The sequence below is a fragment of the Panthera uncia genome (genome assembly GCF_023721935.1).
Source record: "Panthera uncia isolate 11264 chromosome A1 unlocalized genomic scaffold, Puncia_PCG_1.0 HiC_scaffold_17, whole genome shotgun sequence".
Taxonomy (NCBI): domain Eukaryota; kingdom Metazoa; phylum Chordata; class Mammalia; order Carnivora; family Felidae; genus Panthera; species Panthera uncia.
Window position 1 is genome coordinate 32,648,705 of NW_026057577.1, and position 14,308 is coordinate 32,663,012.

Consider the following 14,308-nt stretch of genomic DNA (forward strand, 5'->3'; position numbering starts at 1 on the left):
TGACACGTGGCTGGAGCTGCATAATAGTGGCTCCCTTTGCACAGAGGTTGTTCTCCAGTTTGCCATAGTCCCCACCACTCTCCATCATCCCCCCCATCCACACCCTAAGAGAGGGTAGTGGTTAAAAGGCAAATATGGAGATACGAGTTTCAGTCTTGACCCTACCACTTACTTTCCATGGCCCCTTGAGTAGGTGTCTGCATCTCTCTGATGCCTGTTTTTAATCCCTAGGAAGAAGAGAGTAATGCATTTAAGGTATGAAGAGCAGAGACAGAAAGTCTAGGCTAGAGGAGGTACTCACTGAGACTTTGCCAGGTTTGTTTGTTGGCGTCTATTTCCTGTCAATAACAGAGGCCACTGGAAGATGTATACAAATGGACACACCTATTACAAACGTGAGCTTCATATATGCACGCATTCTCTAAATTTGTTTTGTTTATTCCTGCATCCCCAGAGCTTAGGATAGTCCCCGGCACATGGTAGACACTTAGCAAATGCACTAAATGAATATGTGGGTTTATGTTGCCCTGAGTTTTCATGCTTCATATGTCATGACCTAAATTATTAGCAGTCCATTTTATATGTATAAATGCAAATGGACACATAGGTTGGCATATTTCAGGGCTTTTCTTCAGAGCCATTGATGGGAACTTTATTGCAGTAATCGCCTGAGTCACCATCTAGGAGAAAAATGTGTTTTCCTCCAGGACTGGGATCCCAAGATCATTGTCCGATACCAGGTCACTTGAGGAATCAGTGCTCCAAAAAGTCACAATTAAAAATGCACACATTTATGTGATGCTTCTTGAGAACTTGAGGTACTGTACCAACATTTAAAGCATTAGGTGCTCCCTGGAGCACTTTCCTCAGAAACAATACTTCAGAGAGGAGAGTGCACTTAGCTAAAACCAATGGCAGGTTCTATGCCATGTCTCAACAAGGCTAAAACCTCTGAGTGCTGGAATTTGCTCCCCATTGGATGCAACCTTCCCGGAAATACAGAAGATGAGTTGACTACCAACTGGATTCAATGTTAGCTTATTGGACTGTTGTATTTCTTTTGTCTACAGGAGCCTTTCATAAGCTTGTGGCTTGGGTATTTGTGGCCTGTAGGGGTCAGCTGTGTTTTTTGTCTGCTTGGCATCCATGCTTCCTAGTTTTGGTAACTAAACTTCAATTTTCCTAGGGAAGCCATTGTTTGCACACTTTCAACTAACGCCACCCCCAGCTCCAGAGGAGAGCATGGAAGTAGCCAAGGTATCAATCTCTTGGCTCCAGCCACACGTTCAGAAAAAAGCAAGTTACCCAAAGCCAGTGCAAACACTAAGACTCCAATGTGTGTGTGTGTGTGGGGGGGGGTGGAGGGGGAGGGGGCAGGGCACACCTGGGGGGTTGCAGTCGGTTAAGCCTCTGACTCTTGATTTCAGCTCAGGTCATGATCTCATGGTAGTGGGATTGAGCATGAGGCTCTGTGCTGAGCATGGAGCCTGCTTAGGACTCTGTCTCTCTCTCTCTCTCTCTCTCTCTCTCTCTCTCCCTCTCCCCCCCCCCCGCTCTGGCCCTCCCCTGTGTGCACACACACTCTCAAGATAAATAAAAAAACATTAAAAAAACCCCAAAAACTCCAAACTGGAGCTTTTCTTAAGACTATTGGGAAAGAGGGGCACCTGGGTGGCTTAGTTGGTTAAGAGTCTGACTCTTTGTTTCGACTTAGGTCATGATTTCACAGTTCGTGAGATTGAGCCCCACATCCAGCTATGTGCTGATAGCAGAGTCTTGGGATTCTCTCTCTCCTTTGCTCTCTGCCCCTCCCCTGCTCTCTCTCTCTCTCTCTCTCAAAATAAATAAATAAACTTTTTTAAAAAATTAAAAAAAAAGACTATTGGGAAAGGTAATCCTTTTTGCTTGCTGGGACTTTTTGCTGTGAGAATATAATTCCGACCCTGCCAGAGGCACTGCTGGAGAATGTAGAGAGACAGAGCAAGAGAGGAGATTCCTTGGGACAGTGGTGACAGTGTTTGAATGCCTGGATCCAGCTTTACCTGAAGCTCAGATTCACCTCTGGATTTTTGGTTTCATGAGCCGATAAATAAAATCTCTCTCCTTTTTTTTTTTTTTTTTTTTTGAGAGAGAGAGAAGGTGCAAGTGAGTGAGGGGCAGAGAGAGAGAGAGAGAGGGAAAAAGATATATAGAGAAGAAGCGGGGCTCGTGTTTACCTGAAGAGGGGCTTGAGCTCACCGGAAGTGTGACTGAAACTCATGAACAGTGAAATCATGACCTGAGCCGAATCTGAGTCAGATGCTTTAACAATTGAGCCACCTAGGCACCCTCCCTCTCCTTCTTTCTTAAAACAATTTGAATAGCATTTTAGTCAATTGCAATGGAGATATTCCTGAATAACAAATTAGAATTTGAAAATGTAGTTCAGAAAAGGAGACACAAAAGTGTGAGACCCATTGCTCAGATAAAAACCAAAAACCATGATCCATGGCCAGAAGCAAACTGATGAGTTTGCCTCTTTTTCCTTGATGTGGACCTCAAATTCCATTAGACTCTGGCAGAGCAGTGAGCTAAGAAACAGTAGAAGAAGCATAATTTTTTTCTCATTTCTTTAGTACCCTGACACACACACACACACACACACACACAAAGAATCTGGTCATCTTGTGCTGGATTTTGTGCTTGTGCTGGCCACATTCACTGGCTTTCCTTTCACATGTGTTCATTTGTCTGCTCCCATAATGGGAAGACATTGAAACAAACCAGAGGCCAGGTCTTAGTGGACTTTTCCAGTGTTTTAAAACTCTCTGAACTTGGGGCGCCTGGGTGGCTCAGTCGGGTAAGCATCCAACTCTTGCTTTCGGCTCAGGTCATGATCGCAGGCTCAGGTCATTATCTCACAGTTTATGAGCATTCCTTAGGATGCTCTCTCTCCCTCTCTCTCTGCCCCTCCCCCACTCACACTCTCTCTGTCCCTCTGAAAACATAAATGAACGTTAAAAAAAAAACCTCTTTGTTCTTGACGTAGAAGAATCCCACTAGCATTTGCCATTAAGCCTGTGAGCTCTAGAAAGATGTCATTCAGCTTGCACAGCATGTAGAGAAGTTCGTTTCATAGAGTTACTGAGCGCTTCTGCATGCCAGGCTCCAACTTCCACAAATCCATGAGCTATTGGCGGCAGGCTTTCTCTTTTTGAGGAAGCCTTGTTTCCAGTCCTCGGTCAGCTCTTCTTTACCCTTTGCGGCTGCATCTTTGCCGTGGTTGCCCTTTACCTTCTGACCAGCCTGAATTCTGCTGCCCAATGATTCTTTACAAAAGACTGCATCCCATCCCCATTTCCTGCTTCAAGGAGCTCCAGTGGCTCCCTGTAGTTTTCATTTTGAATGTATACTCTTCTTCTTGGCCTCGGATAAAGCTAATACCAAGAATAAAAGCTAACCACTTGGAGCATTTACTGCATTCTGGGCACTGTGCTACGGTTTCACATGCATTATCTCATTTAATTCTCAAAATGATGCTATGGTTATTAATGTTATCCCTATTTTTTCCCAGATGAGGAAACTGATACACAGAGAGGTTGAGTAACTTGCTTAAGTCACATGAACAGTAAGTGATGGAGTCCAAATGCAACCTGTCACTCCAGCTCCAAAGCCCATGTTCCTACCAGAAGATTCTGCTATCTCCAAGGCTCTTCCACAATCCTTACTTCTCACAACTCTACCATTTCCTTGGTCCACTTAGGCTGGTCTTACAGTTGTGCCCACTGTTCTGTGATTTTGTTGTCTTTGCTTAGTTGTTTAGCCATTCATGCATTCACTCATTCACTCATTCAGCAAATATTTACTGAGCCCCTGTCCCAGGCACTCATGTCATCTGGATGACAGGACCAAGATTAAGAATGCTCTCTTTTCTCCCCCTTCTCCAAATCCTGCCTTTCAAGGCTCTGCTCCACACCCTCCCTTTCGTGTATCCCAGCTTAGCCAATGTAGCTGGCATGGCCTCCCTCTCCTTGAATGCTGCGGGCACAGAAGGGCATGACCACCTAGTTGAGCATTCAACTTCACGGGGTTCCTCCAGGTCTCATGCGATCTTGCTGTCCTATCAGGAGGCAGATGCCTGGAGGACAAGGTGAGGGAACACCTTTCCTTTTGTATCTATCACAGCGTTGAGTACACATTAGGCATCTAAAGAAATATTTTTTCATCCAATTGTTGAATGAACAAATGGGATTCAGGGAAATGTGATGGTTTTTAAAATGGCCTTGTGAAGGGGCACCTGGCTGGCCCAGTTGATAGAGCGTGTGACTCTTGATCTCAGGGTTGTGAGCTCAAGCCACACACTGGGAGTAGAGCCTACTTAAAAAAGGAAAAAAAAAAGTGAAATAAAATGACCTTGTGAAAAATCTTGAATCTGGGTTCTTCTTTTGATCAAGAATTCACGTAAAGTTTATGATATTCTTATGAGGTAGGTGTTATTAGCTCCTTTTTACAGATTAGATTGAGGCTCAGAGAAAATGGGTAACTTGCCCAAGTTCACAAAATGGATAAATCTCAGAGCACAGGCTCCCAACCACTGCATCATGCCTGCCTCTGCCATCCTTAGAAGATGGTTCTCCTGAATTCACAAATGTGGAAAAGCCATTGTAGTTTCTGTGGCTAATGAACTTTTACAGAAAATATGCTTTGTCAGGGCCTTCTACACAGACATTTTTCTTTATCTCTAGGGATGGAAGGAGGCTCACTGCTGTTGTAAAGAAACTTGGTGAAATTCCAGCAACTTCTACCACTGGCCCCACTGCTGAGTCCTGGGACTTGAGGTCAAATTCTAGAAAAGCGCCACATAGGATGTGCTCCCTGGCCACGTCTCTCTGGTCCTTGGATGCTTCCAGCAACACTCTTGGGGTTTGGACTCACATGAGAGCACTCCTTCACCGTGGAGGTGGGGGTGGGGGTGGGGAATGTTCTGTTTTTCTTTTGATAGGCCCTCTCACTCCCAACCAACCCAGTAAAATGGGAGAGGCCTTACTGAAACCTGTCTCATCATCTCTTCCTCCCCAGCATAACCCCCACACGTCCCAGCTGGCATGAGAAACTTTCTTCCCTTTTAAGGCAGTTATCCCTGCCTTATACTCCCGTCTTCACTTTGCCCTGCCCTCATTAGAATTTCAGAGGCATATGCTTGCCCCCTAAGGGCCTGGAAAATTTTCCAGCCAAAAAAGTCTTACTGTCAGAGTGTAGTTATGGACATGTGGTCTCTGGTCTTCCCTCAGCATCAGTGTTCTCTGAAGGGTAGATCTTGCCCCCTGATGGTCCAAATATGATTTCGGGGTGTGCCTGAATGATCTTCATTCCTCAGAGGCCAACAGACAATGCTTTGTTCCCCTACCAACCTTGGAAAGACACTGGAATCACTCAGCATTCCTTCTCAAAATGCTGTTCACACCCCTTCTTGGACCTCTCTTTATCTTGCCCTCTCTTTCAGCAACCCTTTCCCAAACCACTGCTGCTTCTCCTTCCTCTCCAAGTCCTTCTTTGTCTCAGTTCCCAGCATGTTTCCTTCCACCACATCCTTCAAACTTCATTCTGGCCCAACTCTATCCCTGCCCTACCTGATGTCCAGTTGGAGTTCCCTTCCTCAGCTCTGCATACACCCCAGGTCTGGTTGCCCCTGCCCTGCTCCCAGTATCTTCCTGCCCACTGATCTCTGCCCCTTGGAACCTGGGCTGATGTTTTCAATCTCCTCTATTAGTACAACTCTTTCTGTCTGAAGCTATGATTTTTTTTTCTACCTTTCACAACTGTCTTTCCCCCCATTTATATGTGTTCCTCTGAAAAATAAATGTATGGGGGGGGTGGCGCCTGGGTGGCTCAGTAGGTTAAGCGTCCTACTTTTGATCTTGGCTCAGGTCATGATCTTGAGGTTTGTGAGTTCAAGCCCTGTATCAGGCTCTGCGCTGACAGTGTGGAGCCTGCTTGGGATTCTCTCTGTCCCCCTCTCTCTCTGCCCCTCCCCACTGGTGTACTCTTGCTCTCTCTCTCCAAAATAAATAAACTTCAAAAATAAAAATAAGTGTATCAAAGTAAAAAAAGTATCGCTTAAACACAACTATCAAGTAAATCATAAACAGTACAGGTGGTATTTTAATATGAGACACATTACCCATAAACTCCTGATCTTCAATGCCTTAGTCAGCTGGGCATTTGCCAAAAGGTGCTCACTATAAACTGATGATAAAATAACTTTTTTTTGTCTGTTAAATAAAACTCAACTGAGGAAATTTCACTTTTTAAAATGTTTTTATTTATTTTTGAGAGAGAGAGAGACAGAGTGAGCAGAGGAGGGGCAGAGAGAGACACACACAGAATCTGAAGCAGGCTCCAGGCTCTCAGCTGTCAGCACTGACCCCAATTTGGGGCTGGAACTCAGGAGCCATGAGGTCATGACCTGAGCCAAAGTCGGATGCTCAACTGACTGAGCCACTCGGGTACCCTTCAAGTGAGGAAATTTAAAGGTCTAACTGGCTTTATTACATGATTCCAAAATCGGGTAGCATCCCATGTACCAAACAGAGGGGAGTTCTGTTCTATAAAATGGAAGGTTTTATAAAAAGGTGGTTGGGGCAGGAAGTTATTAGCAAAAGGAAGGACAGGATTCTTTCACACCAGGTCACCTTCCTTTAGAAGGGTGGAGTAGAGGACTTAGTATAAGGCAGATTACCTGATTTTCCTTTAAAGGATGGAGAGCACCAGGTTACAGATTGCCTCATTGGTGCTGATCAGAAAATTCCCATGTTTATGGCAGAGGTTGAAACTGTAGTTAGGCTACGTTCTTAATCCTCCGTTTTGTGACTTGGCCAAAGTGACACCGTTTAGGGGCTATGGTTTTTGTTTTTACAGGTCTAAAATCCCATAGTCTGAGAGGGAAGGACAATGTATATGAAATGTCCATAGCAGTGCAGGGAATGATCCTACAACTTAATTGAAACTCAATCAGCAAGAAGTCAAGTGGTGAGATAAGCAGGGGTTCTCAAACTGGGACCTCCACAGGATGTGAAATTTTCATTTTGAAGCTGATGGTCTAAGCCAGTAGAGGTGTAGGCCTATGGTTATAGCAAGCAAGAGAAGGGCACTGGAGGAAAATCAATTTCTGAAATGACTAACAAAAAAATCTATGCAAGTTGGACTCGTAGGTTTCTCCTCGACTTTGCTCAGGGAGTGTTTTGGTGATTTTCTCTTTCCGTTGGAAGAGAGGAAGGACTTAAGACAGGAAGTCTGAGCCTGAATGAATGAGGTCTTAACGACATTCCGTATCAAAGGCTGCACTACTTGCTGTAAAGTTTATGGGGAAAAGTTGCCGGAGAGCAATCCAGTTAGCCTTAGCCCCGGTCCTCTCCCGTACAGCTCAGGAAATAATCCCCCGAAGTAGCTAGACCCAGCAGACACCAGGAGGAGCGGCCTACAACGAACCCTGCCAGAGCAGGATACAACAGGGACCCAAGGCCTGCCTTCCAGGCATCTGCACTGGCGGCGAGAAGATATCATCTGGGAGCGTAGGCGGGGGCAGGGAGGCCAGGCTGGCGTCTCCAGTCCCCACTGCACCTACCGACCCGCAGCGCTCTGTAGGCGCCCGGAGGCCAGGCGGCTGGGGGCGGGGCTCGTGCTGTGACACCGCCCCTCGCCTCGCCCCGCCCCTCCCCGCGCGCGTTGCCAGGGTGATCAGGTGACTCTGAGCTTGCGGCGCTCGGGGCGGCCGTGACGTCAGGCGCGCCGCTGCTCCTCTCTAGCTGGGTGGCAGGTGCAGTGTATCTGGTGCGGTCTCATCTGGTCGGATCAGGTCCGGAACAAACCAGTGCCCTACCGGTTGGAGAAGAGAAGAGGTGAGGCGCGGGCCACGGGCCCGACCAGGCTGGGACTAGGAAGCGGGTGAGGTGAGGGCGGGGCCCTTCGGGGGTTTGGCGCACCCCCGAGCTCCCCAAAGAGCGCCCCGAGAGCGGCGGGCACCCGGGCGAGGTGGACTGACTCAGGGTGGGGTGTGCGCAGCGTCCGGGGAGGGGCTGGGAGCCGGCCCAAAGCCCACCCGGGAGCCCCACGGCTGTTCATCCGGTTGTCGGTCGCGAGCCGCTGGCGGAGGCCGGGAGGGTGGAGATCCTGCGCCGCCCGCCCGTCTTCTGGGCCATGAACTATAAAGGGGCTCAGCATTTCAAGCGGCCTCCCGGTGCCCGGAGTTGGCCTGCTCGGAGCGGGTCTCGCCACACCCCGTCCCGGGGGACTTCTCTGAGAGGCTTGTGCAACTCTTCTCCTTGGGCAGCGATTTCTGAGGAGCTGGCGGGGTGGTGGGGGAGCGGGGGCTGGTGCCGGGAGGCTGCTTGGGAGCCCCACAAGTGGGAGCAGAGGCCGGCGTATTCAGAGAAAGTGCTTCGGAGAAAAGGAGGGAGTGAATTGGGATCTCAGTGGACCTGTTGGGATAGGTGAAATCTGAGCAGAGTCCTGAGGGGTGGGGACTAATCTCCCTGCAGCGGTTGGGGGTTGGAAGAAGCTGAGAGAGGGAAAGAGGACCTCTGGAGAAGGGAGGGAGGAAAAAGGGACGTCTGCGGAAGGAGAGCATGAGCTTTGCGATAGAGGTAAAGGAACGACGACTGTTGGGTGACTGGACCGAGTGCTAGGGCTGTTTGCGGGGGAAAAAAGTTTGGAGGATTAGGTTAGGACCGGTTAGGAAATATTTTTGAGTGCCCAGCTGAGGGTTTGTGTGCTGTGGGGGAGCCATTGAAGCGTCGGCTGGATTGGGGGTCGGGAGAACACTGGGAAGGGGAGACACTGAGGGGGCTGTTGCGACAGCCTGGGAAAGAGGTGACCACACCTAGAACTCTGGTCTGATGGGGTTCTGCGACCCCTGCTTAGGAAATATTTATAACGGGTGAGGAGGAAAGCACCCAGGTGCCTGCCTACACCCGAGCCATTGTTAGCAGATTGAAAAATCCTCAAAGAGAAGGGAAACACCCATCTGCAGTTCATTTTCTTATTCTCTCTGTCTCTCTTTTTTAAAGATTTTACTTTTCAAAGTAATCGCTACACCCTACGTGGGGCTTCAACTTACAACCCCAAGGTCAAGAGTCGCTGGCTCTACTGACTGATCTAGCCAGGTGCCCCTCTTGTCTCTTTAGACCAGATTTAATGTCTATGTGTGAGATTGCCTGTCTCATTAAGTGCGGAGGTTGTATTGTCCACAACACTTGGCCTTCAGAGGTTTCAGAGTATGGTACAAATGCCTCTGATTCCCAAAGTGAAACCCAACCCCCAAGTGATTGGTAGGAGAGTTAATGGGGGAAATTTATTACAGGATAATCAATGCCCAAAACATGAAAATGGAACATTGGGGAAACTGAAAGGAGTCCCATGCTTTGTTAATTGTAGAACTAAGAGTTCCCTTCTCACATCTATTACCCTCAACTTGTGCGCTTCTCCACCTAAGGCTGTTTAAGTGTTAATTGGATGTTTGTCTTAATTTCCTGAGAAACAAGAAGTTTTGATTATTGAAAAGGAATGATTTGGTGATTTATAGTTTTTCCCAGCTCTGAAATTTACTAATTCTGTGACCACACACACACACACACACACACACACAAATAGCACTGCCATCCTTTATTATTTTAAGTTTATTATTTTGAGAGATAGCTCACACAAGCAGGAGAAGGACAGAGAGAGGGAGAGAGAGAATCCCAAGGTGACAGTGCAGAGTTGGACATGCGGCTCAAACCCACGAACCGTGAGATAGTGCCCTGAGCTGAAATCAGGAGTCTGGGCCCTAACTGACTGAGCCACCCAAGTGCCCCATTTTATACAAAACCTTAACAACTTATGTTTTCTGGAAGGACATGAAATGACTGAACCTTGCTACCAATTTGTTTTGTGTATGTTTGCTGCAGAAAATAGAATTGGACCTCCAGGGATCCTGTCCAGTAAAAGGTGGTTTCGGGAACTGCAGAGAACTTGGGAAGGTGGCCGCAGCTGGTTTGTGTATAAATGTAGAAACCAGCACAGCACTCAAGGGAGGGCAAATCCAGAGTGGTGGCACCTGGGGAAAATAAACTTCACTTCAGATCAGTGACTTCATTCTCTGTAAAAGAAGGCTTAAGATAGGTCACCTGAGCAATGGCTGTTTATCATGCATTAGCATGTACTGAAGAGTTTTTCCTTATAATATTACAAGTGGTAGGGCTTGTTATGATAGTGACTTTTAAAGGTCTTTACAGGAGTCCCATGCTTTACAAGAATCTCTGGAGGTTAGATTTCTTGGCCACTTTTTTAAACCGTTGTTAACCATTTTCTAAATCTCTTCAAAAGTATTTGAACCAGCCAACTAATCATGCTTCCTTTGGAAAGAAACAGCCCCCAACCCCCAAACACTATAACTATGTGCTGTCAGGGCGGTTAAGTAGGCCAAGAGTTGTGGGAAATTTTCCACTTTCATTCACCCATACCACCCCCACAAGTTTTCCCATTGGTAGAGAATATGACTTCATTGTCAGGAAAAAAAAGTTTGTGTATTTCCCTAAACGTAAGCTATGATAGCTCCCAGGGCTGGCTGTTCCTGTGTTGAAGAACAGGAATGCTCTCCTTTAAGGGGCTCTCAGCCAAAGTAGGGCTGGGGTATAGGCCAGAGACTGAGCCAAGGAGAATTCTCAGTCCTTGGCCTTTGTCACCCAAGGCCCTGGGCAGGGCCCACCGTTCTTGGGATGGTAACATTCCTCGACCTTGAAACGGGATAATGGTTAGTACTCCCTTCCCAGAGGTACCAAGGAGAATTAATGAGAGGCTTACATGAAATTAATGTAATTAATTCATTACTTACATTGATGCTCCTCCAAAGCTGAATTTTTTTCTCCACAAGTCGAGAGGTGACAGGGAGGCTAAGGGAAGTCTCCCCGAACTGTTGACAAGCTCCTGTCTTTATTAGGTATATGTTATAGGGAAAACATTGCGCAATATGTCAGGAGCTACATGCCAGTAAGAACTTATAGAAAGCATGCAAAGAAACAAGGCATTCCCAAGACTACAAAAGAGATATTCCATAGATAACATGGTCTCAGGAATTCATGAGCACAGGCAGGACCCAGTCCCTAAATAAGCCTTAACTAGATAGTGGTCAGGTGTCCTCTGCAGGGCCAGAAAGCAGTGTAATGTGTTCCCTATAATCTCCTTAACCAGGACATAGCTATTTGATTTCCTACATATCCCTCTTTTTTTTTTTTTTTAAAGAATCTTGTTCATGGGAGTTGAGGAGGGCAATCTTTTGTCATTCATGATGTCTCAAGGAGGCCACTATGGTGTAGATCATTTGGAGAGCTTAGCCAAGTTTTGAGAAACCACAGCTAGATATGCTAAAAACCTGTTTTCTGGGGTTGGTGGCTCTCTGCCATGGCACATTACTTTGGTCACATGTTGATCGAGCTTCTTAAGTTGTCCCCAGGTGACATCATTTGCCTTGGTCACTTGTGGGCATAGTCTCCACTGTTGTCCAGGATGAGGTCTATCCGAAGTCTGGACAATGTCACATTTTTTCCTGAACATGTCGATTCTGCCACCTAAAAATCTTCCTCTCAAAGCTATCACTTTCACTTTAGGGTCACCAATTTCGGGTTTGGCTTATCACGTCAGGGTCACCAGTTGTGGGTTCAGCTTTTGGCTTTGTCCAGCAAAGTCAAAGATGGCAAAAAGGATTACTCAAGACTTCACAAGTCAGGGGGCGCCTGCATGGCTCAGTCAGTTAAGCATCCGACTCTTGGTTTCAGATCAGGTCACGATCTCGAGGTTCATGGGATCAAGCCCTGCTTTGGGCTCTGTGCTGATAGTGTAGAGCCTGCTTGGGATCCTTCCCCCCACCCCCCCACCCCCCCCCCCCGCCCCTTCCCTGCTTGCGCTCTCTCTCAAATAAACTTAAAAAAAATAATTTGGGAAAAAAAAAAAAAAGACTCCACAAGTCAAGAGAGGTGAGACGGAGACTAAGGGGAGTCTCCCTGAGCTTCTCTCCCTGAAAATTGTAATTCTTGGATGAACGGATGTTTTGAGATTAGTGAAATAAAAAAGAGATGGACATTCTAAATTTTTGTGAAAGCCTCATGCAAACTCTAAGGTGTTTTTATTATTTTTTTCCTGGGGTATTTAGGCTTATCAGTACACTTATAATCAAGATCTGGAGGCCTGAGGGTAAACTCCATGTTTGTGTTTGATAAGGAAATAATTTCAAATGGTTCCCCACTCTTTTCTGCTTCCCTTAGAGTGCCTGGAATAAACCAGTAACCTAGCTGGGCGTGGAGCTTTCTGGAGGTTTTTGTATCCAATATCCTTTCAACTCTAAAGGAGTTAGTTATTAAGTTCATCAGAGGTAAAAGTGGATAATAATGCTCCCTAAATTAAATGAGAAGTGAAATAGTCATCTTTTAAAATTCCCGTGTTCTGTGTCAGTCCGTTGGTCCTCTTACTCAGTCAGACACTCACATGCTTGCTGATGTGCCCAGGGACTCTATAGAACTATAATATCCATCTCTTAGACTTCTGGCATTTGTCGACTAGGCATGAGGGGAATCCTGACTGGAGAGGCTTGTTTTTCTCAGGCAGCGCTTGGCCAAGGCTGCTAATTGGCTTGGCTATAAAGTGGGAGTCAGCAATTAAACAGCAGCATAGAAGCGAGGGGATTGGGCATGAGTTGACCCTCCAGCCAAAAAGGTTCACACTACTTGGTGTGCTGTTTACAAAGGACTCTTCAAAAGGAAATGAACTCACTGACTTCTTAAGTAGGTTTTAGGAGACATAGGTGGAATATTGGTATTGATTGTAGGCTTCAGAACCAGTTAGGAAACTGGATGGATCCTCATTTCTAAAGCCAGGAAGACAAATGGTTTGAATCTAGTCTCTATGGACAGCAAGCCTGTGTATGATTTTGCCGAAAACAAGGGATGATTTATATTTTTGTGAACCCTTTCAATTAAAAGGTTTATGGGAGTGTTGGTAGTCATGGTGGGAGGAGAGTTTGATCTGAGTTTACTCCCTGGGGAGTAATGCTGTATTCATAGTGCCTATCTTTAGTTCTCCAGTTTATGCTGAAAGAATCATTAGTCCCCAGAGAGTTGTTCCAAAAAATACATCCTTACTGAAAACTATCAGACCACGTGCTCATTGTGCAAAGAAAGATAGGGATGGGGAACAATTAACTGTAAAGTTATTTGGGAAGGCGACCACCTGGGAGGAGGTGCTAGACTTCTGCCACTTGACATTGTTGATGCTGCCTGCAGTACTTTACCAGTCAGCTTTCAGTGTCAGGACCTGGGGCAGGATCATTTGGGGAGCATATGTCAACTCACAACTTCGAGATCACGAGTGCTGTGTTCCACTGAGTGAGCCAGCTGGGCGCCCTGTCCTTATCTTGACTATTGTAAATAATGCTGCAGTAAACATAGGGGTGCATTTATGTTTTCAAATTAGTTTTTTGTTGGTTGGTTGGTTTGGTTTGGTTTTCTTTGGGTAAATACCCAGTGGTGGAATTACTGGATCATATGGTAACTCTATTTTTACCTTGAGGAACCTCCATACTGTTTTTCACAGTGGCTGTACCAGTTTATATTCCCACCAACAGTACACAAGGGCTCCTTTCCACATCCTCACCACCACTTCTTGTTACTTGTCTGATTCTAGCCATTCTGATGGGTGTAAGGTGCTGTTTGTTTGTGGTTTTGATTTGCTTTTCCCTGATAATTAGTGATGTTGAGCATCTTTTCATGTGTCAGCCATCTGTATGTCGTCTTTGGAAAAATGTCTGTTTAGATCCTCTGCCCATTTTTTAATTGGATTTGTTTTTCTGCTGTTGAGTTGTAGAAGATTGATCTGTCTATATATTTTAAAGATCTTTATATTTTGGATATTAACCCCTTATTGGATCAATCATTTGCACGTATCTTCTCCCATCAGCAGGTTTTGTTGATGGTTTCTTTTGTTGTGCAAAGAATTTTTATTTTGGTGTAGTCCCAATAGTTTAATTTTGCTTTTGTTTTCCTTGCTTGAGGAGACGCATCATAGAAAAATGTTTCTATGACCAATGTCAAATAAATTACTGCCATAAAAAAAATAATAAAAAATTTAGGGGCACCTGGGTGGCTCAGTAGGTTAAGTGTCTCAACTTCGGCTCAGGTCATGATCTCAGTTTGTGAGTTCGATCCCTGTGTTGGTCTCTGTGCTGATAGCTTAGAGCCTGGAGCCTGCTTTGTATTCTCTGTCTCACCCTCTCCCCTCCCTCCCCCTCCCTCCCCCTCCCTCC

The 14,308-nt window shown here is 46.1% G+C and overlaps 1 protein-coding gene across 3 annotated transcripts in view; it reads left to right on the plus strand.

Annotated features, from left to right (window-relative positions):
* CYSTM1 (cysteine rich transmembrane module containing 1) overlaps positions 1 to 14,308 on the plus strand; it is a 77,330-nt gene that overhangs the window by 9,385 nt on the left and 53,637 nt on the right. The window contains exon 1 of one of the 3 annotated variants that reach the window (XM_049649364.1): positions 7,724 to 7,877. The exons of the other annotated variants lie outside the window; for them this stretch is intronic. The gene's annotated coding sequence lies outside the window, so the exon portion shown is untranslated. Of the gene's footprint in view, positions 1 to 7,723; positions 7,878 to 14,308 lie in introns of those variants that run through there. 3 annotated transcript variants of the gene reach the window in all.